The sequence below is a fragment of the Ascaphus truei genome, chromosome 3 (genome assembly GCF_040206685.1).
Source record: "Ascaphus truei isolate aAscTru1 chromosome 3, aAscTru1.hap1, whole genome shotgun sequence".
NCBI lineage: Eukaryota > Metazoa > Chordata > Amphibia > Anura > Ascaphidae > Ascaphus > Ascaphus truei.
Window position 1 is genome coordinate 212,486,648 of NC_134485.1, and position 21,429 is coordinate 212,508,076.

Below are 21,429 nucleotides of genomic sequence, written 5' to 3' on the forward strand. Positions count from 1 at the left end.
GAGAAGGGAAGGGGCTGTTTTGGTTCCTCCACTACAAACATATCATCTGATTCTCAGACGTGTAAGAGGGGGGGGGGGGGGGAATGCATAAATCAATGAGGAAAGAGGGTATACCAGAAGATAGTACTCAACCCTTAACCTGAATGCTGCAGACATTCCTGCACAAGGCCCACATACATTTCTAGTGTAGAGATCACATTGTAACTATCCACCCTTCAAGGTGAGTCCTTCTCTGCAGATCCAGTGACAGCGGTGACTTTCGGGGAACACCCCGACACACGAGTAAAAAAAAAAAGGAGCACTGTTGACTGAATGTCAAAAGGGGCCACTTGTGCGCCTGGTCTAACGGTTAGCGTGCAACAAGATAAACGGCAGAAGATAACAGAATTAAAATAATGCAAGTCTCGATACACATTGACTATGAACCGTTCCAAGACCTCTTTCAGAAATGATTTCTTATTAATACATATCACTGCTGCTAGTTCTGTTTGGTCTTCGGACAGACTGCCCCTTTAAGAAGCCACATTCCTGTTCCAGAATCCCGAACCTTGCAGCTGTAACAAAGCAGTGTTACAAGGGAGGCTCTTCCAGCAGCAAATGGATTCATCTGCTGCCAGGTTGTATGTTAAAACAATGGGGCTGAAAGCTTCAGTGCCCAGGAAATGATTAATGAAAACCGTCCAGACTCCACTTTCCTACCTATCCATCCTCTCCTTTAAATCATCCTGCAAGGGTGAGACTTGTGCAAGAGGAAGGAAGCTGTAACTATTGATTGTGTCTCCTACTGGAGTTCATGAGCGGGTGAGGCATTGAAACTTGGGTTCCCAGAACACCCAGCTGTCTGTCTGTACCTCGCGGGCTAAATATAACCCCTCCAGCCTGACGCAAAAATAATTCTTCAAAAGGGTAAGTCTGTCTAATAGCAGCCTAGCTCTAATAAGATTTGCAAGACATTTTAATATAAAATATGCAGACTATTAGATCCCTACTGGGGCACTTGTCTTGTGCTGTATTTAGCATTAGGTGTCATGGTTTTAGAAAGTCACTCTTGCTATATGGTTCCTTATATGTTCTCTTCTCAACTTTCTGGAAAGTACTTAGCGGCTTTAAGAAATCTGACGGCTGGGAATAACCTTTTTTTATATGTGGTTTTAACGTGTAAAATGAATATGCCCGATTCACCAAAGCCCACCAAACCTCCAAGTCATTACCACACATACACTAAGGTGAAAATGGGTGTTCTTTGCTGAATATTTACATGGGTTAATCTCACTTAAGATTTCCTTCAGCCCTGAATGTGAAATTGTAGGTAGTTTTCGTATTGCTTAAGGCAGATTACCTGCCTGTTGTATTTTAGAAGTTATAACACACAGTTTTGAGGAAACAATTACACTGGATGTCTGACATTTTTTTGGAGGGGTGGGCGGGGGTGAGTGCAGAATCCATTGCAAGCAAATTGACTTCCAAGCTAATATTTAAATAATCTGTCACAATCTCTAGGCATGAAAGAATGTTCTTATTGGTGATCAAATGTAAGCTTTCATTCTCTGTGTGGTACTGTAGAAAGCTCAGCTTGCTGTAGTTGGGAAAATGGCTCCCAGATGTTGTTGGTCCACCAGAGCACACTAAGCGTATGCAGTGCCAACTGGTCAAAGCTCTTTCTCTTGCAATTTAGCATCCCCAAAGTGACGTCCAATGGAGAAATACATTTAAAGGTAAGCCATTGTTGTATCTCCCTAGCTTTTGCATTTCAGAGCATGCTTAAATGTATAGGAGTTCAATGCAAATGAGAGTGACGTATATGTTTAAAAAGTAGCACCCTCATCATCTTTCTGATTTAATTTTTTTAAACTCCTGTGTCTCTGGTGTGTCTCCGAAGCAAGGCATTAGGAGGGGTTAAATAGGTCATCCATTTATGGTGCAATCTAACATAACCATAAAAAAAACTTTTGTAAACAATATAGCACTCTAATTGCCTTTATTAAACACATCTTGCAATGCTTAAAAACAAGTATATGACTCCTATCAAGATATGAATAAGAAATTGCATTTCTTAGGGGCTTCTGAGTGGGGAACGTTGGGCAGTGAATCTTTACCCCTACCTGCTTTGTTTTCGTCAGAGAACCAATAAAGATGTGGGAAGGGTGAGAGAGGAGAACTTTGTGTTTGCAAACGGATGTCGATCACAATGATGTCAGACAACAGGGAGTACACCTCGTAAGCCTGCAGCCATGTTAGCGCTGAGCGCGAGGCGTTTGCCGAGTTTCTGCAATTTAAATTGTCCCGTCCCCGCTCGGGTGGTGCGCGCTCGTCCGCGGGCACGCACACTCTCCCAAGCTTGGCACTTGGGGAGACAAAAAAAAGAGAGTTTGAAGCTCGTTCAACAAGCCCCCAATGCGCCCCCCCCCCAACCCCCTCCCCACGCACTTGCAAAATAGCCAGGACACCCGGCACTCATGCATCATGTTTACAAACTTAAAAAAATACTCATCAGGACCAGAATGTACTAAATGTTACCAAAACCGAAGAGGGATTTCTTCTTTAAATAAAAAATAAACAAAAAGTTACGTTTTTCTCTACCTTTAGCGCTTTGCTTTCCTACATGATAATATTTTCGGGACAGAAAGACAAAGCAGGTCCTGCCGAACACCCACAAGGCCACAACAGGTCAAACAAACGGATCCCTGCCCAAGTATCAGCTCACCATGTTTCCAAACAAAAGGTTCAGTCATTTCAAAATACTCCTAATACATGCCTGATTTTGGGAGTCAATACCCCAGATTGGCCCTCTTAACATCAAAAACATAGATTGTAAGCTCCACGGGGCAGGGACTGTGTCTGCAAAATATCTCTGTAAAGCGCTGCGTAAAACTAGCAGCGCTATACAAGAACATGCTATTATTATTATTATTATTATGTACATTTCAATGTGTGCATTCGTGTTGTCTGCTCCTAACAGATGCTGTATGGGCCTTGGGGAAGGGATGAAACTTGACTTGGCATATACTGAGCGCATCCTGCGTACCTTACCCCACTGCAATGCCCTGCTTGTAGTTAGTTAGTCAGTGGCAGTTCTCTCATGTCGCTTTGGTGGCTCTCCTTTCCCTGCATGTTGGGAAGATGTATCAGTGTATCAGCTCAAGTGGATACGAGCGCGAGGTACAGTAGGTGATGTCTGTGTTCACATTCAGCGAGATGGCCCTGGTGAGGTGAGAGTAGATAGCATGCTATTGTGTGTTACTCCATCCCTCTTTAATGTGTCTGATACAAAGCCTTTTATTTTTCTAACACTGACACAAGGTTTCCCTGCCCTAGTTAGGTTTCTTCTTGCTTTTCTCAGCCGCACAGAAAGGCACTTGTCTGCCGCTGATGCTGCTAGCAGGATCAAATGCAGTTCTGAATCGTATTTGTGGTATAATGTACGAAGAACTTTCACCACTAGGTGAACATGTCTGCACGTTTTTAGTTTATTGTCCTTCTGAGAAAAGAAGCATAATGAATGAATGAATGCGTAGCCCCCGTCTACAGACAAATTACATGTGCATCAGTTTCTGTGTAATCAGATTTTTATTTTATTTTTAAAGCAATATGCGGGGTTTGTTTGGGTTGCTGCAACTGATTTTAGGAATGATTTTAAAAAGGCAAAGGGGGGCGGGAGAGGGAACGAGTGTGGGAAAGGAAGGGGGGGGGGGTGAACAACAGGCAACATAAGTAACTGGTAGTGGAGGGGTAGAGTATTTAATTTGTGCAATAAAAATTCAGATCAGACCTGCCTGCCTTACAAATGCTTCCCAGCCGGATAGTCCTTAAATACAGTTAGCACATGGAAAAAGTTCTAAATATAGGACACATTTGTTGTTGAATAACTCTGGACTTGGGCTGCTATGAAGTTTCCAAGTTCTGTTCAAACATGAATGAGCAACAAAGACTGGGCTGGATAGACCTTTTAGGAGTTACGTAAAAATCACTGCTCTATAGAGATACCAGTTTCAAACAGACCAACACATTGTACTGTCCTTTTCCTGCCAGAATTAGATTCTGTAAAGGGCTTAACATTTCAGCGATTCGCTGCGTTTTGGAGGGGACTGTCGTTTTAAAAACCAACTCTTTTATGATGTATTATATTGCTGTAGCTTTGATTCTCATGCTTTGCTTTGTTTGTCTTTTTGTCTTCAGAAAAAGAATGCCGTTAGTTATTGAGGGTTTTTTCCATTTTGTTTGGCTTATGTTGTTCCTGCCCATATTAACCGTTTTTAACCGGATTTTTTCTGCATTTTGGAATATCCACGATGGAAAGTGTTACCAAAAACATTGTGTACAAGCATTAAAAAACAAAGAAAAGAAAAAAAGTGTTGGGTGATTGTTGCAGTCCCACATAGCAACATCTTAATGTAATTGGTTTAATGACGTTGAAGTATTTTCATTAATTTTCACTATCTATGTAAAAATGGATACATTTTGATTTTCTTTGCTTCTGTTTAACCTGAGTGCAAGAGAGTATTCGTGTGTGTGTGTGTGTGTGTGTATGTATGTGTGTGTGTGTGTGTTTGTGTGTGTGTTTTACGTTGTCATCGTGCCCTCTGGGTGATTGTAAACAAACGCAAAGAAATTTGTAACCGTTTACAAACAGTCTTACAAGAGATTACAGTTCCAATGAAAGCAGAGGGTTATCACTTATTGTGTCTAGAAATATTTGACAAATACCATTGTGCACATTCTGATAGTTGTTCCGTGATTAAAATTCCCATCAGTTGCAATTCAGCTGGAAGCTCCTGCATTGTGCTTTGCCATATTCCTTAAAGCTGCAGTTCAGTCTTTTTTTTTGTTGTTGTTTTTACATTTATTTTTTTACTTCAATAGTTTCATGTGTGCAATCTCTAATTAGCTAAAGAACAGTATAGCTGCAGGTCAATTCGTTTTCCATGTATTGATAGGTCAAAATTTGGTGACATATTAAAAGCTGGCATTTGTTTATAATCTGCTTGACTGGCAGTGGAAGCTCATGAATATTCATGAGCAATCCTGCACAGACAAGTGCTAGAGGGAGGGCAGGGCTGACAAAGGGGTGTGCCAGGGCTTGTGACAGGACATGAAGGGGCAGTGCCTTAGCAAATGGCTGTTAAAATAGAATACAAGAAAATTGGTCTTTCAAAGTTGTTTTTTTAAAAACAGAAAATGCTAAAGGTATTTTTTCTTACTACAGAACTGATTTATTAAAAAAAACACACATGCAGGATATTGACTGAACTGCAGCTTTAAGCCCCACACATGGACGGCCATACAGGAAAATCACCTTGTTTGTCTCACAACTCCCATACAAGACCATGCTCTGAAATCCAGTATGGGAGCACAGTCTTGTTATACATTTTTTGCTATGCATCATTATTTACAAAAAAAACAAAAACACAAATGTCATTTCGACTAGACTGTCAGGGTGCTGGGTTTTCCCCCGGGTTTTTTCCCCCGAATAAGATTTGAGCATATACATCTCAATACTGCAGGGAGAAAGGACGTGATAATTTGGGTAGAACTGGTTCAACATAGGTTGGGCACAGCTAAATACATTGTGTGGTGATCACCTACATATTACATTCCACAGCAGGAGAGCTACAATAGAACATTTTCAAATGAGTAATGGATTAGCTTGTGGAAGCTCCTTAAATAAGCTGTAAGACAAAGGTTATGCAGCTTATTTCCAAGTATATCGTTTCTTTATTCCTCATGCAGGAAAGCACTCCTCCATACCGTTTTTATTTGGTACTTTTTCCATTGTCACTGCCTGTTTATTAATGTTCCCCAATGTTATCGTTGACCTATCTGCCCCACTCTCTTGACAAGTGCTTTGTTGGCTCTTGAAATGATGTCATAAGTTAATGTCAGCACATGCGGTTATGCTTGGCCACCCATTCCCCCGATATGCTATAACTGTACGTGATAATTTATTACGGATCACTTTTCCCACGCAGCCCTCTTTGTCAAACAATGTGACAAGTGAGAAAGGTCGCTGTCGTCAAAATTCAGAAGCGACTTTAGGGGGAATCTGCACATCTGGATCAATGGATAATGCATAGATCATTTTTTTCTATATTCCAGATCTGCTTTCCACTTCTATCTTTTTGTTTTGCTTAGTTTAGATGACTCACAAATATAATATCTGCTACCAAACATGCAATGTATCCATGTAGTTGCCTTGAAAGTCATGATTGACACATGTTCAGTTGAAGGCCAGGAGAACCAGAGCTGTTTACAGTAGGTGATGCTTGTCAGAGGGAGTCAGACGTTGATATCTAAATATATGGTGGTAGGATTAAAGCCCCTTCCTTCATTGTAATTTGGATATTACAAAGCATATTGGTCTATAAAAGATTTTGTGACGTGACCCTAAAAAGAAGAAAAAGTACAAAAGGAATATATGGGCACTAATCAGCCTCCTGGTTCCCAGATAAAGACGACGCTTGTTCTGCAATGCAGCATTTTGGTTACCTGCTGTGTTCAATTGTCTTTCAATCTTAATTCCGTGCCATCTGAAAATTATTTATATGAAAGAAGCCTGCTTTTTATTCGCTCTATTTTTCTTTCATTTTTTTTTTTTTTTTAGTCTAAAGACTTGTGATACTGTATCAGTTGAACTGAGGCTTAATAAAGCAACCGTAATGTTCTTCGTGGCTAATTCTTCAGAAGGCTAATTATCAAGAGAAAATGTCAACGTCCTGCATAGAGGCCATTTACATTGCAGAGCCTGCACTGTGATGAATGATGTTTCATGTGAGGATGCCTCTGGCAGTACAAGGCCAGCGGTGCTCTCTCACAGAACCACAGACAATGGAAACGACAAGGCCGAGGTTGTTTTAGTGGGTGCCAGGGAACAGTGTGAATCAGTGGGAGCTGTCCTGGCAGTGCTGGCTGGGTAGCTGTGTCTTTCCTTGGCAGGGTTGCTGCAGTTCTGCACCACAGTGTTTGGGCGGGAAAAAATAAAAATGGCAGAACCCTCACGCCACATTCTGAAGTGGAGCCCAACGATTCAGTGTAGTTGCGTTACCACCTACCCGTATTCGCTCTGTTTTTTTCATCTTCCGTTGCCACAACGAGGAAACAACTGTAGAGAAACAAAAACAACAACCTGATATCCTCTTCAGTTCCAGTGGACAGCCCACGGTTTAATTAAAAACAAACAAAAGAAGTTAGAATATTTTGGCATGGTTTTTTTTCCATGTGATAAATCCGCCCACAGTATTATTCAGTATATAACCTCGTTGCTGTAGAAGGGGGCAGAGTAATAACTTGCAAAGGTTATCCTTTTCTCTGCCAGAGGAGCCAGTTACGCAGTACTCTGCAATGTGTGGCAACCCCCCTTTGGCAGCGAAAGGGTTAATATCGTAAGTCGTGTATACACATATGCATAAGTAAGGCCCCTCTGTTGGTTGATGCTGCCGTTCTGTTTTGTGAGGTATTTTTTGTTTTTAATATCCTGACTTGCAGTGCTGACACGGCTTATTAATATGGTAATTGTTTATTTTTTTGTTTTGTTTTTGTTTACTAAAGGGGCCCCCCTGCATTGCATACCCCAGATGAATGGTTTACGGATACAAAGGCATCCAGGCATTTATCTGTACAATGAAGAGGCTGGTCTTTTTAGGTTGTTTCGTGTCTCGCAGAAGGATCTTAAGTAGGAACACCTTCCTACCTTGTTTTTGTCTCGCCTTTGCAGTGGTTCCCAGTCCTCTCCTTGCCCGTCCCTGGGCACACAAGGTCTTCGGTATAACCAGTGAACTTGCTCCGGTGAATTGACCTAATTTGTGTATGACTACAATGTTTGTTGATTTGCCTTTAAAACCTGGTGTGACCATTGTTCCTTAGAAGAGCGTTGGGGACCACTGTGGCTTGAAGCTAGTTAGGCAAAAGGGGCCACTTAAGATGGCTGTTCCTGCAAGAAAACACTCACTGCTCAGTTTCTGTTACTGTATGCTTGGTGAGCAAGGCTGTTACTGTAAGTGATTATTTATAGGAAATTCTTAGAAACGGGGGGGAAATTTGAGGGGTTTTTGTCTCTTCCTGTTGGTCCTTTTTATGTACTCATGGACCCTGTTTTTCCAATGAGGATTGCATCTTGGGGAAGAAAAGGGTCATCAAGATATCAAAAATAGGGCTGAAGAGCAGCAGTTTAAAAAGTTGCTGAAAATGTCATTAAGTAAGTAAATAAACACTTTTTTGTTTTGGGACTACTAGCAACCGTTTTGCTTCACTAAATCAGTATATTCTGTAGCACATGAGAAGAGTGCTTACATGAGAAGAAAGTGTGTGTGTGTGTCCGTGTGTCAGTGTCCGTGTGTGTGTGTGTGTCCGTGTGTGTGTGTGTGTGTGTGTGTGTGTGTGTGTGTGTGTGTGTGTGTGTGTGTGTGTGACCGACCTGCCCACATATTATCTAATTTATACCAGATTCGTACAGCCGGATTCTATCTCCTATCCACAAATGCAGAGGTCTTATTTTACTAGTGTGGTCAGGTTCTTTGCAATTAAATTACACCACAAATTGGGAAGGCAAACAAGAGTCGGATTTGCAGTTGAAAGCCACAGTTTCCTGCCGAAATACTTCTCACAGACCCCCCACTGGTGAAACTGTAAACAAAGGCCAGTTTTCCTGCACACCCTTTTAATTTCCAAGAAAATCGTTGAATAAAACACAGCACACATCCTGTTGCAGACCAACTTTCAGTTGCCTACCCCAGAGGAGGTGCCTCGTTGTAATTAGCTGTACTCTTTAGAAAGCCCTGGTTTCTGATCCATACTTTTATCCATACACCTTTAAAAGACCAGCCTGGGGTGAGGAGTAATATGGATGAGGGAAGGGGATAGAGTGAAGGTGCAGAGGGGAATGGGGAATGAGGATGATGGAGCCTGCAAACCAAAGCATTGGAGCTCCGTCTGGCAGTGATGTGCAATGAAGATACATTTAGGGTCTCTGCACAATGCAACTTCATTTGTGTGGAGGTCTCCAGTTGCTCCATCATAGGAATCGCAACCTATAACAAGTGTACACTTTTCAGGACCAATACAAGTACTTAGAACGCTGGGAAATAAGCGCATCAAACAATTCCTGTATATAAAAATATATATTGTATGTATGTCTTTATTTATATAGCCCCATTAATGTACATAGCGCTTTACAGCAATAATATACGTGACAATCATATCAATAACAAATAATAATATAAAAAAAATAACTAATAATATAAAAAAATAAATAATAATAATAAAAGTAACACTTAGGAAAAGGAGTCCCTGTTCCGAAGAGCTTACAATCTAATTAATCACATTTCCAGGCTGTCTATTTAATGCTCTGCAAATATTTGGTTTACACTATACTATATATTTCCACATCTTTTTTTCCATCGCAGGCATACACAAAGCTTTGCATTTCATCTGAACAATGGTTACTTTATTTTAGGGGCACAATATATGTTTTTATGATGTCAAATGTTTCAATGTGCTCGCTGTGTGGAGCAGTTTATTTGAATGCTCTGTCAACAGTTCATTCATTTTACAGGGCTGTGTGTTTTACTTATGTAAAATGTTTCTTCTTTTCGGCCCGACCTGTTGAAATGCTGTAAAAATGTTTTGTTAACAGAGTTCCTTCTTAACATTCTGCTTCAGTTTTTTTTTTTTTTTTAACTGGAATAAAAAAGATGACCCTAAATAAACAAGAAAATGAAGGCAGATACGGCCTTTTGTTCTAGAGGATCTTTTTTTCCCCCCACAAGATAATTCTTTCCTCTTCCTCGTCAATACTTGTAAGCTTATTGGAATCCTTCAATAACACCAGAGGGCCTGTTCTCTCTCTCTCTCTCTCCCCACCCGCTCCCATTTTATCAATGAGAAGGGGATTATAATGACACATTACAATGCTGTTGGTCTATTTTTCCATAGATTAGATTTAGTAATGTATTAAAATGTTTTAAGGTACCTTGTGAGTTCTTAATATACACAGTTCGAGTGAGGTGGATTCTTGAGACCATTTACTTAAATGGTGCACCCGATTGAGTTGATTTCGGCCACCTATACATCTATCCCGTCTGCTTAGTGTACAGTTTGACTATTTTACATATGTTCTTTATATATATATATATATATATATATATATATATATATATATATATATAATCTTTCAATGCATTAGGATTTTTTTGGGGGGGCCTACTTAATTCTCTCATCTCTGCAGACGTATTTCCCAATTTTCCTCTGCTCCATCGAGGCCACGACCCACTTGACCTAGACACAGTTAATAGAAATATATACTTCCATAAAATACTGGTATCAAATAAAAGTACTTTTAAACCAGTGCATTAGCTGAACAAATCTCATCCTGGAGGCCTGGCTTGGTTCTGTTTTGACAATCAATCATATCTGGTCCCTATCGATTTATTGGCAAAATAAACCCATGTGTAATCATTCCCATAACTGGGTGGTATCATTTACAACACACACACAAATGTCTCTATAGGTCCCTTTCTGTTAACCTAGCTGCTAATGGCAAAGGATAATGTAGGTTCCCAAAGCTCAATCTTTGAGCAAGCAACAAGCCAGGTTTTGAGGATTCCTTTTATTGGCAGTTAATTAACCAATTAACCTTGCTCTAATTATCTTTAAGACCACCTGCTTCGGTATGTGTTGAAACCCTGTCCGGTTGGTTGCTCTTGAGGACTGTACTTGGGAACCCTGTGATAATAAATACACACCAGGTCCATACCATAATGTCACAACACCTGCTTAGCGATTAGCCTCTGTGGTTGTGCCTTTGTGTGACCACCATTGATGACCTCTGTTGATTACCATCGTTGCCAGGTGCAGCGCATTGCAGGCCCCTGTGGCAGTGAAGGTTTTAACTCGTGGGGATACGCTATGGGATATGATACCGATTGGGATACGCTATGGGATATGATACCGATTGGGATACGCTATGGGATATGATACCGATTGGGATACGCTATGGGATATGATACCGATTGGGATACGCTATGGGATATGATACCGATTTTAATACGCTATGGGATATGATACCGATTGGAATACGCTATGGGATATGATACCGATTGGAATACGCTATGGGATATGATACCGATTGGAATACGCTATGGGATATGATACCGATTGGAATACGCTATGGGATATAAAAAAATAGATAGTTGGCTTTTGAACAAGAACTTCTGGTAAGCGAGGAGGTAGTGCAAGCATGTCCAGCCATAGACATCTGTAAGGTAAGCAAAGGGTGAACAGACGGCGGTCACTGCTCCACTGAAAAAACTCTCCAACCAGGCGTGTAAAACAAAAAAACTTTAATAAATCAAAACGTACAACCTCATGTCAGTAACACTCTGACGCGTTTCGTTCCCAGAACGAAACGCGTCAGAGTGTTACTGACATGAGGTTGTACGTTTTGATTTATTAAAGTTTTTTTGTTTTACACGCCTGGTTGGAGAGTTTTTTCAGTGGAGCAGTGACCGCCGTCTGTTCACCCTTTGCTTACCTTTCTACACCACTTGCGAGCAGGAGCACACCACCGCATCACACAGCAACAAGCAACGCCTCTTCACAGCAGCACCCGGCAGTTCTTCAGTTCATAGAATGATGTTTACCGGCAGGATTTACCTCTCGATCACAAGATGCAGGTGAGGCTAGCAGTAGCTGGAATTGTGATTTACTCCTGGGTTCTGTCCAGATAGGGCTCCGGGGTATCTCTACCAGCCGTGCTTCATACGCCCCCCATCAGTGATAGAGGTCTACAATCATATGTTTATGGACTTATTGTTTATCTTGTTGCTGCGGTGGTTTCTTACTGACTCTCTCCACGTGTCCACACTATACCTACAAAGTTGTAGCATCAGTCCCAGGGGGACATCCCTTATTTTTCCTATAGACATCTGTAAGATTAATTTATTACACAAATTATAAAATAGGGACTTTGTAGTCTTCCTAATATGGTAATAATAGTGTCTGGAATGTTTCGCGTGTTTTTCTTTGTAAACAAAGGTAGAATACATTATTTAAAACTCCCTAACACACTAATACCCTCGCTGCACTGATGTCTATTAATAATGTGCAAAAAAATATTTATTTAAAGCACATTAAGTCCATTTAGAGCACTGAAAGCATTAAAACTAATGTACTCCGCTAGGAATGTTTGTGTTTATATGGTTTAACCCATATGCTGCCAGACAGTATAATGATTTACATTCTCCCGGCAGTGATGGGAATAACGTGTGTGTGTGTGTGTGTGTGTGTGTGTGTGTGTGTGTATTTACGCTCTTCAGTGCTACGTTTTCCTTGATCTTGATGTTACACTACTAAGTTTAAATCTGAGAAATGGATCATACGTTTCTAACAGCTTGCCTAAATGTAACACCATGAGTGCTCTGTAATGTTGGGACAATATTTCATGGGGCGGCTCAATGGTTGCCCTTGCGATGTTGCCCCATCATCCTGGTCTTTTTGCCAAATTTGTTCAAGTAAATAGAAGTTAAGGTGATACTTGGGGTAATGCTTTCACCTTACTGCTATTTCAGTTTACCTTCTCTACCCATAGTGTGGCTTATAAAGCCTCGCTCGCCGTTTGTAGGAGAAATCCATTGCCAGCAGCTAGGCTGTTGTAAGATGACTTTAGAGGGCTGGGGGAATGTCAGCTTAAGGTTGGTTCCCTGCTGCTCTCTGGACTAGACTGGTAAAGGGAGAAGTGCTGCCTTGCTAGCTCATGTCTAGGCAACACCATGGAAACTTGAACTGGGCTATCTCCGGACACTCAGACAGTAGGACCTCTCCTCGCTCCCTGCTATATCTCCATTATTCCCAGAATCCTTGCCATGCATTTCCATGTAATTGGCCATTCACTTACTAGTCGAGGGAGACACTGCTACATTGCTGGGTTTTATGTAAAGTATTGAATATAAATCACTACTAAGAGGGGCCAATCATTTGAGGAAAGGAAGGAATGCACGATATAACACACACATACTTGAACATAAATACCCCTTGCTAAGTATCTGGAGGTCATTGTGAGATCACTGTGCCGCATAAAGAAACAGACATTCTCTTGCTGTGTGGTAATCTTTAGGAAGCACTCATTGCAGTAAGCACTTTTGCAATGAGATACTTCAAACCCCCCCCCCATGTTCTTCAGTATTGTGTTGCACACCTGCTTCATTGTTCTGAGTGCTCAGGATGTTCATCTCTCCTTGAATAGCTTAAGCTATTAAGAAAACGTATGTGAAAATCCTACTTCTCTGTCGTACCCTTAGGAGTTTCTCTCTGGGTCACTACGCACATGTTGTGGGTCTTTACTGTGCCTTTTGCTCCAGATACATCAAGCTCTCAAGAGGTTACTCCGGCTCTCTCTCTCTCGCTGTTCAGAGCATGGTAGGTTGCTTCCACAATTCGATAGCGTGGCACAGATGCGCTTACCATTTTCTTTTCTTGCCTAATGAATAGCGTCGTTTTGTGCCAAGCACAGGTGAAGCGGTGTGTGGGAGGGGGAAGGTCCTCTTGTACATCTATCTACCTGAGCCATTCTCCTATTTCTCCCTCGCCGGATTGCAGCTGATGGGAATCGCTACTGATCAAACAAAAAGCCCTTTGTAAAAGGCATTATCATTGTACAAAGTACTTGGAATTGAAAACCCCCCAAAGGGTTACTGCTGCTGATGTGTTTCTCCAACCCCCCCTCCCCCCCCAATTCAAATTTGCAGTGGAGCGGGATCGAGATACATGGTGCCCTAATTTCAGCTCATTTGCATGTTAGAGAGAGCTGAGTAATTGGTGTTTAACCAGAACAAAAGAGTATCTGTTTGCAAAAAAAAGAGAGAATTCTTGAAGTAGACCCTAATGCATATACCGGCTTTGTCTTTCCTCTCATTAGGAATTGAATAGGATGGCCTGGTAATTAGAATGTGGAATGCACTACTTTTGGTTTTGATGCTTTCCGAGCTAATTGGTTTGAAAATTATATTTGATGTGGATCTGAGGGATGTTGGCAAAACGCCTCGTTGGGACATGGACATCCTGTGCACACATTAAGAGGGGTAATAGTCATCTGGTGACAGTTGTGATACCTTATTTACCGTCCCCATTGATTATGGAGGATTACCGTGCTTGAAATTGTTGCCGCGCCTCTTGAAAGATGCAGGTTAATGCCCAAAGCTGTTGGGATGGAAATTAGGCCACATGCGAATGTTAATGCAACAGCCTTATAAGACAAATCTAATTATGAAGACGATATGAGTAGTTATGTAAATACCCATGCATGGGTACACAGTGATTCTTTGTGGCTTTTTTTCGAGTAATCATTAGTTGTACAGTATTTGTGTATTTCTGTTTGTTGGCCAAGGAAGTTGGTCTAAACAAGTCCTTTTAACTAGTAATTTGTGGCAAACCGAGGGATGTTATTTGAAAATATGCAGCTCCCTTTTTCTGTCCTCTATTCACAATTTATACCATAGTGGATTATCTGATTCGTGTTTTTTTTAATTTTTTTTAAATCATTTTATATTCAGGATTACATTAAGTTTATGAACGTATGACAGTATAATACCAAGTTATTACAGCATGATAGTTATTTCATGTTGATGGAGTGAACTTACAAGATTTCCCTTAAAGATTCTGCGTTGAAGGGGGAGAATAATAGGAGCCATCTAATTTAAAACATTTTGGTTGTGTAACTACAGATCTAGCGGGCGACTGGGTAGTAAGACCAGAGCTTCACCTCTCGCAGTACGTATTGCACACAGCAGCCTTTCCTGCAGACATCAGGGGGTCCCGTAGGTCTGGCAGTGATTGACTGCTTATACCGTAGGGCCTCGCTTCTTGGGGTTTCACTTCTTTGCGGTCCGCCAATATGGCGGTACCAAGAAGGGGGCCTCCATGTGTCCACATGCGCAGAAAGGGGGGGGGGGGGGCGGCCGGGTTTGCGCATGTGCAGAAGGGGGAGCGGCCGAGTTTGCGCATGCGCAGAAAGGTAGGAGACCCAAAAATCGCCGGTTCCACTTTGCGGTGGTGACACCGTATGAGCGGGGCCCTACTGTACACAAGGCAGAGTTCTGGATCAGGGAAATCATCCTGCCAAAAGATGTACATGAGGGGTGTCTGCTATCGAAGTAGAAAGATGTAGCCCTTTTTGGATGCTGCAATGCCTTAAAGACTTAACCAAATTCTGGTTTTCACTAGACCTTTTATTGAATATACAAAATATTGACAGAGCACAATATTTGAGAGGGGGGGGGGGGAACCCTATGTTGGCTTCGACATAAGGCTTTTGTACGGGAACGAGTCTGTTGAAATCTTCTGCCTGGCCATGGAAGCACAGATGGCTTGGGAAGGCTGACTAGTGGCTGCAGAGCCTATGAGCTCATGGATCTCTTGCAAGTGGCCCAGCACACAACAGTTAACCCATCTGCTACCACTGGGTGGTACTGGCAGGGGAGAAATAAGAGGAGAGAAAATGACTTTAAAGCAGCAGCTTTCAACTGCTGGGCTGCAAGGATGTTCCAAAGGGGGGGGGGAGGGGGAAATTATTAGGTGGGAGACGTCCAGTTGAGCCGTAACTACAGGAGAGCTTAGTAAAGAGAACAGGAGGAGGGTGCATAAAAAGGGCAGCAGCCAATGGGGGGGAGAAACCTAAAGGTTAAATACCTCTCTGCATATTTTAACATTTTGTTGCCATGCTAAATACTTAATATGAATTGACGCTTTATTTTATCACACTGTGCTAAATCTCCATGGAGCTTTACCTTTGAAGCTCTCACTAATTCTTTGCCTGTGGCTATAATCGTTGGAATGTAAAGCCCACTCTGGGTAAAACGGCCTTACCCGGAGCCTGCCGTATTCCAAGTGAGATCAGCATCACGAAGCCAAGGATTATGGACCATTTTAATACCCGTTCTACTTGCAAATACAGACTTTAATTTAATTAACTGGAATGTAAAATAAGTGGCTAAATCAGGAGGCAATTACAAATAGTCACATGCATATACAGCATTGCCCGGTGTTGGGTGCATTGCTAGTTACGGTCCTAAACTTAACATACATAAATAGCTAGGTGCTATTACTACTTCAAAGAATGTGTTTTCTGCCATGTACTGCAATTTAGAGGTGACATTTCACAAATTAATTTGGAAAGTAGCGCAGGGTTTTTTGTATGGGCTTTCTATAAATGTATGGCCAAGTCTTTACCTAGCAGCACTCCTAATGCATTGAAATATATATATATATATATATATATATATATATATATATATATATATATATATATATATATATATATATATATATAGTGTTACTGATACATTTTGTGTCATGGGTAGGTTTGAGCTCACCTAATTCTGTTTTTCTGCAATGTACGCTCTATAGTCCTACATTGATTTATGGAACATTTCGAACAACTTTGCCAACTACTAATCCATTTTTAAAATGTGGCCCTGTAGATTTCCATCTAAATTGCACATCTAAAATTCTTAATAGGACATGTGACACTGACACTCTCAGTAGCACTTGTGGCCATATGGTATGTAAGGCCATCAATTAATCTTGTATGGCTCGGTCGGTGCTATGACTGCTTTAAAGCAACAACTCCCCAATTTTTGGAATTGATTTTTTTTAGACCATCTGAACCCAGTGTGGTTTCCCAGAGCTGAATTGCCCCCACCCCTCTTACCCCATCCCTAATTCTGCAGCCCCACCATGAACAGTTGGTCATGAAAACATGCCCTAATAGCAGCGGCAGCCCCATTGGTAATTACCATCATATGTGTTAAAAAGTCAGAACATAAACTAATAATAAGGACATGTTTACTGGGTTAAGCTGCTTAGCTTGTGATCTGTGGAGTCCATGAACATGTGCACTCTAAGCAAATGCAGTTTCTGGAACCTCATGAGTGAGAACATTGTCTGCCTATATTAATAATTACATACTGGTGCCTCCAAAGTGCTTCCAGCAAAGGTCTTAATATTGCAAAACAACGTAATAATGCTAGATACATATTTAACCTCTTCTTAGACTTTGAGACAAGCGTATGCTTTTGGTACCTGGAAGCATGTTATTGTTAATGAAAAATGAAAATACCCTTTGTATGTAAATGTCACCCCTGCACCTAAAGATCCAGTTGAATAGACTGCAAACCATGTCACGGAGACAGAATACTGATGGAGCAGAAATAACAATAAATACATGGTAGCAACAAACGACTAATGCATATTGTACAGCATGAGCTCTGAATCACCTGGCTATTTCCTATAGACTCCCCTTTCAGCTTCAGATTTTGATTTGTGGAGCACATCTGCCCTCCTGCACAATATATCATCCAAACACCTGGCTACACATGGCACAAGTTACAAGAGCTGCGAAATTTGTGTGAGCCCAGCCTAGGCAAACACGTGGCCAGAGTTAAATGGCTGGGCCCCAATGCCTCACTTTGATCCCTTTTTTTTTATTTTTTCCGTTCATAAGGATTTAATCTAGTTGACGGAGGATCAGGATTTTATTTTTTTTTGTTTAAAAAAAAATGTTTTTATATGTTCTTTCATGATGGTACAATAGCCTGTTGACAGCCGGCAACAGTAATTTTAATCATCCCCATCTAGTGCATTGATTGGTGCTTAGGAGACATGGGCAATTGCTATGTAACTAACCCCTTCATTGCCACAGATACTTGCAACACGCTGTTGAAAGGCCTCTGGCAGTGGAGTTGACCAATTTGTATGAGGCAGATGAAGCTCCCTGTCTGTCAACTTGACAGATGTGCAGACTGTCCATAACGAAAGGTCCATTTCCTTGTACATGTTCACTTAACCAAAAGCAATCTGATAAAGCATGAAACGTTCGTTCAAACAACACAAACGGGTTGAACGGTATACAATCGGCGGAATGCATTATCTGGCGTCGGATAAGCCGTGCGATGGATAGCGGTCGTATTGCGAGGATCACCTGTACACAGTTAGACCCAGTCTACCCCCATAAAATGAACAAGGCTTGCAATCTCTGGATACCCCAAAATTAGAGGCATTTCCTGCAGTGCAGTATAATCGGCTTTATCCAACCTAAATGACAAGAGTTTAAAACTACACCTCCACTCAAATAATTCAGGACCAAAAGAAATGAATGAAGCTCAGTAATGTCTGTCCAGTTTGAGTCAGTTAAGACATTGCTTAATTGTGGGTGTTGTATGGATGATGAGCAGCAGCAGTTGGCTATGATAGGTGATCCAAGGTCCTGGTGTTTAATTTTGTTAGCATTTTTCAAGATCCAAGCTGGCCCTAAAGGTCAAGAAGGGTGTTATGCCATCCTCACAGAAGTCCTGCAAGCTCATCTGGATTAATTCCTTCTCCTGTGAAGAACTGAGAGGTTTTGAAGTTTCCAAGGATGTATTTAAATTTCTCTGTAGTTCCTGTCATGAAGGGTTCTCCTCGTTGCACATTGCTTTCCTCGTTCCGCATTGGTTTCCTCAAGTTTGGCTTTGATGGCTATGATATAGTCCTTAATATACGGTTTGCAGGACTCCTGCGTGAAGCCAGTTTCTTGCAGTTTGTGGTCCAATACTAGATCAACACCACTGACTGACGAGTCTGTTCCTTCATCCAGAAACTCAGCAGATACATTTCCTCCAATCAGAGCGTCATCAACTCTACTTTCTGTTCTGGTGACAATCTTGCTTTATACTTCAAAGAGAAGCCCATTGCAGCGTTCTATCATTTTGTAGATGTCAGAAAATATCTTGGGTGAGGATGTCCTTGTAGAGGACCATGTCGGTGGTAGGTCGTGAGTCAGGCACAGGGGTCTCTGGGAGACACGGCGTGCCAGCACTTATTGCCATTGTTTGTACCCTTATATTATAAAATTGTAGTAGTTATAAAAGTGCTCCATACTGTACATTGTTGGCACTATATAAATAAAATTATCTATACAAATGCGTTCAGAAACTTTGGGAACACCGTACCGTGCAACTTCCTGGTTCTGCAACTATAATCACTGATTGAAGTGGGGTGAGGAGGTGAACTCTGATCCGGTTTAATCCCTTCACTGCCAGAGGGGCCAGTAAGGCAATGTTTAAGGAGGGGACATTTTATGTCCTTAACTCTAGCACTAGGAAGCTTAACAGACATCCAATGTTCCTGTGGGGCCAATGTTCCTGTGGGGCCAATGTTCCTGTGGGGCCAATGTTCCTGTGGGGCCAATGTTCCTGTGGGGCCAATGTTCCTGTGGGGCCAATGTTCCTGTGGGGCCAATGTTTCTGTGGGGCCAATGTTCCTGTGGGGCTTATGTTTCTGTGGGGCCAATGTTTCTGTGGGGCCAATATTTCTGTGGGGCCAATGTTCCTGTGGGGCCAATGTTCCTGTGGGGCCAATGTTCCTGTGGGAGAAAAATAAATAAATAAGGTTTAGACATGTACAACAAGATTCTTCGTGGCCTCTGACACTGTATAACCTTATTTGAAAATATTCCATGCCTTTAAACCTTCACTTTCTATGTGCTTATATAGTTTTAGTGCAGAATCTCTACCAGCTCTATGGCCCATACTTACCAAGTAATGTAATTTTGTAACAGACCACCTTTCAAGAGAAATGCAAAATAGCCGCTTAGTAATTATGGCCCTATATGTGTATCTAAATGTGTGTGTATATGTATTAAAAAAAAAAATATATATATATATTATCAATATCAGTCGTTGTAATCATCCCTTGTTGCTCCACTATTGGATAAAGACCTCCCCAAAGATCTTCCAGGTGCTGCGGTTGCAATTTCATTCCACATGAAACTGGATAATATAATTCTGAATTGGGTCCCATGCAGCTTTGTGACGATGAATAGTGTGATTTCCCCCCCCCCCCCCCCACCCTTCCTCTCTAGTAGGTAGTACACTAGTACACTTAAAATATAATTTCATTTAGCAAACAACACCCCCCCCCCCCCCCTCAGAGGTTGTAATTCTGGGCACAGTTGAAAAGTAAGTGAAACCTGAAGTTTGGCGACCGCGGCCCTTATGAGAGAGCTCAGACTGGGAGCTGCTGATTGAGTCTCCCCGTCACTGCCGTGCAGAACAGCAGGCTGTTGACGTTGTGCAGACATAATTGGAGGTACCATTTTACTGGTACGCTTGAAGTGTTGGCTTCTTTTCTCTTTCCTTTAATTGGGCTGCTTTGTCTTGACACCTAAAGTCTGTGGTGCACGTTGAACGTGTACACCTTGAATCTTTCTCCTCGCGAGGGGGGGGGGGGGGTGGGGAGGAGGAGGAATGTATGAGGTTTTTTTTTTTTTTTTTTTAATGCTTTCAAGGGAGCAAACCGTATGACTCTTCCTGGAGCCTGGTCTGCACAGGCTGAGGGGAAGCGTGGTCCTTAAGGAATTCAAAACCGAGCCTTTGTGGGCCAGCAGAGGTGGGTCACAGCGAGGCTGTTAGCGTTCTATGCAGCCTTGGTGTGTAATGAGCAGGAGGTAATCTTGCCAAATTACGAGAGATGAGCAGGAGGCGATGGAAGACGAGTTGACACTGAGAGGAAGCAGAGTCTGATTAGAGCCTAAAGTACCACATTGATAAAGAGGGCACAGCAAACTATTCATTTTTGCTCAACAGTTCACAGGTGCATTCATATTTTTAAACCTGCTCAATCTAACTTTTTTCCGAAGTCTTTACCATGTTTAGTTTGACTAATGATGGCCGCATACTGTATGTTTAAAGAGATGAATGCAGGGTTGGGCAACTCCAGTCCTCAAGGGCCACCAACAGGTCAGGTTTTAAGGATATCCCTGCTTCAGCACAGGTGGCTGTCAAAGACTGACTGCACCGCCTGTGCGGAAGCAGGGATAGCCTTAAAACCGGACCTGTTGGTGTCCCTTGAGGACTGGTGTTGCCCACTTCTGGATTAATGTAGCCGAACAATAATTACCAGATAACTTTTGAAGTCGACAGACCTGAGGAGAATATGGTCTGACTTTACAGAAGAAGCAAATAAGTGAAAATGTAACATTAAGGGGCATTTATGCCTTTATATTTCTAAGATGTTCTAACGTTTTGAATTTGCATGCTATTTGGGGGCTGGCCAAGGGCAGCACATCCATTGTTGCATTAACCCATTGAGCTCTCCATTACGTAGTCACTATGCAGGTTCGGATTTGTCTTGGCTCATTTTCATGGGGAGATGGTGTTGAGCATGCCTGTGAAGCTCAGCATGTGATCTGGCACTTAGGGAAATGGAAGCGGACTCCTCTTTAGTTTCCAGAGTCATGTGATGTCTCTGAGGCACCCTGCTGCCCGTCTAGTGCCGTGGCCCCTCCAGCACTCAAAGAGTTAAGACACGGGTTTGATGTCTCTCCCAACCCCCCCACCCCCCACACACAGCACTCTGTAATTTAAGGCTCTCTGCCTCCTGTGACCGGTTATATTATCATTGTGGGAT

At 41.9% G+C, this 21,429-nt stretch overlaps 1 protein-coding gene and 1 pseudogene across 9 annotated transcripts in view; one reads left to right on the top strand and one right to left on the bottom strand.

The window, feature by feature from the left end:
* MSI2 (musashi RNA binding protein 2) overlaps positions 1–21,429 on the top strand; it is a 575,344-nt gene that overhangs the window by 86,119 nt on the left and 467,796 nt on the right. The gene's annotated exons all lie outside the window — the stretch shown is intronic.
* Positions 17,952–19,421, bottom strand: LOC142491015 (translationally-controlled tumor protein homolog; annotated as a pseudogene).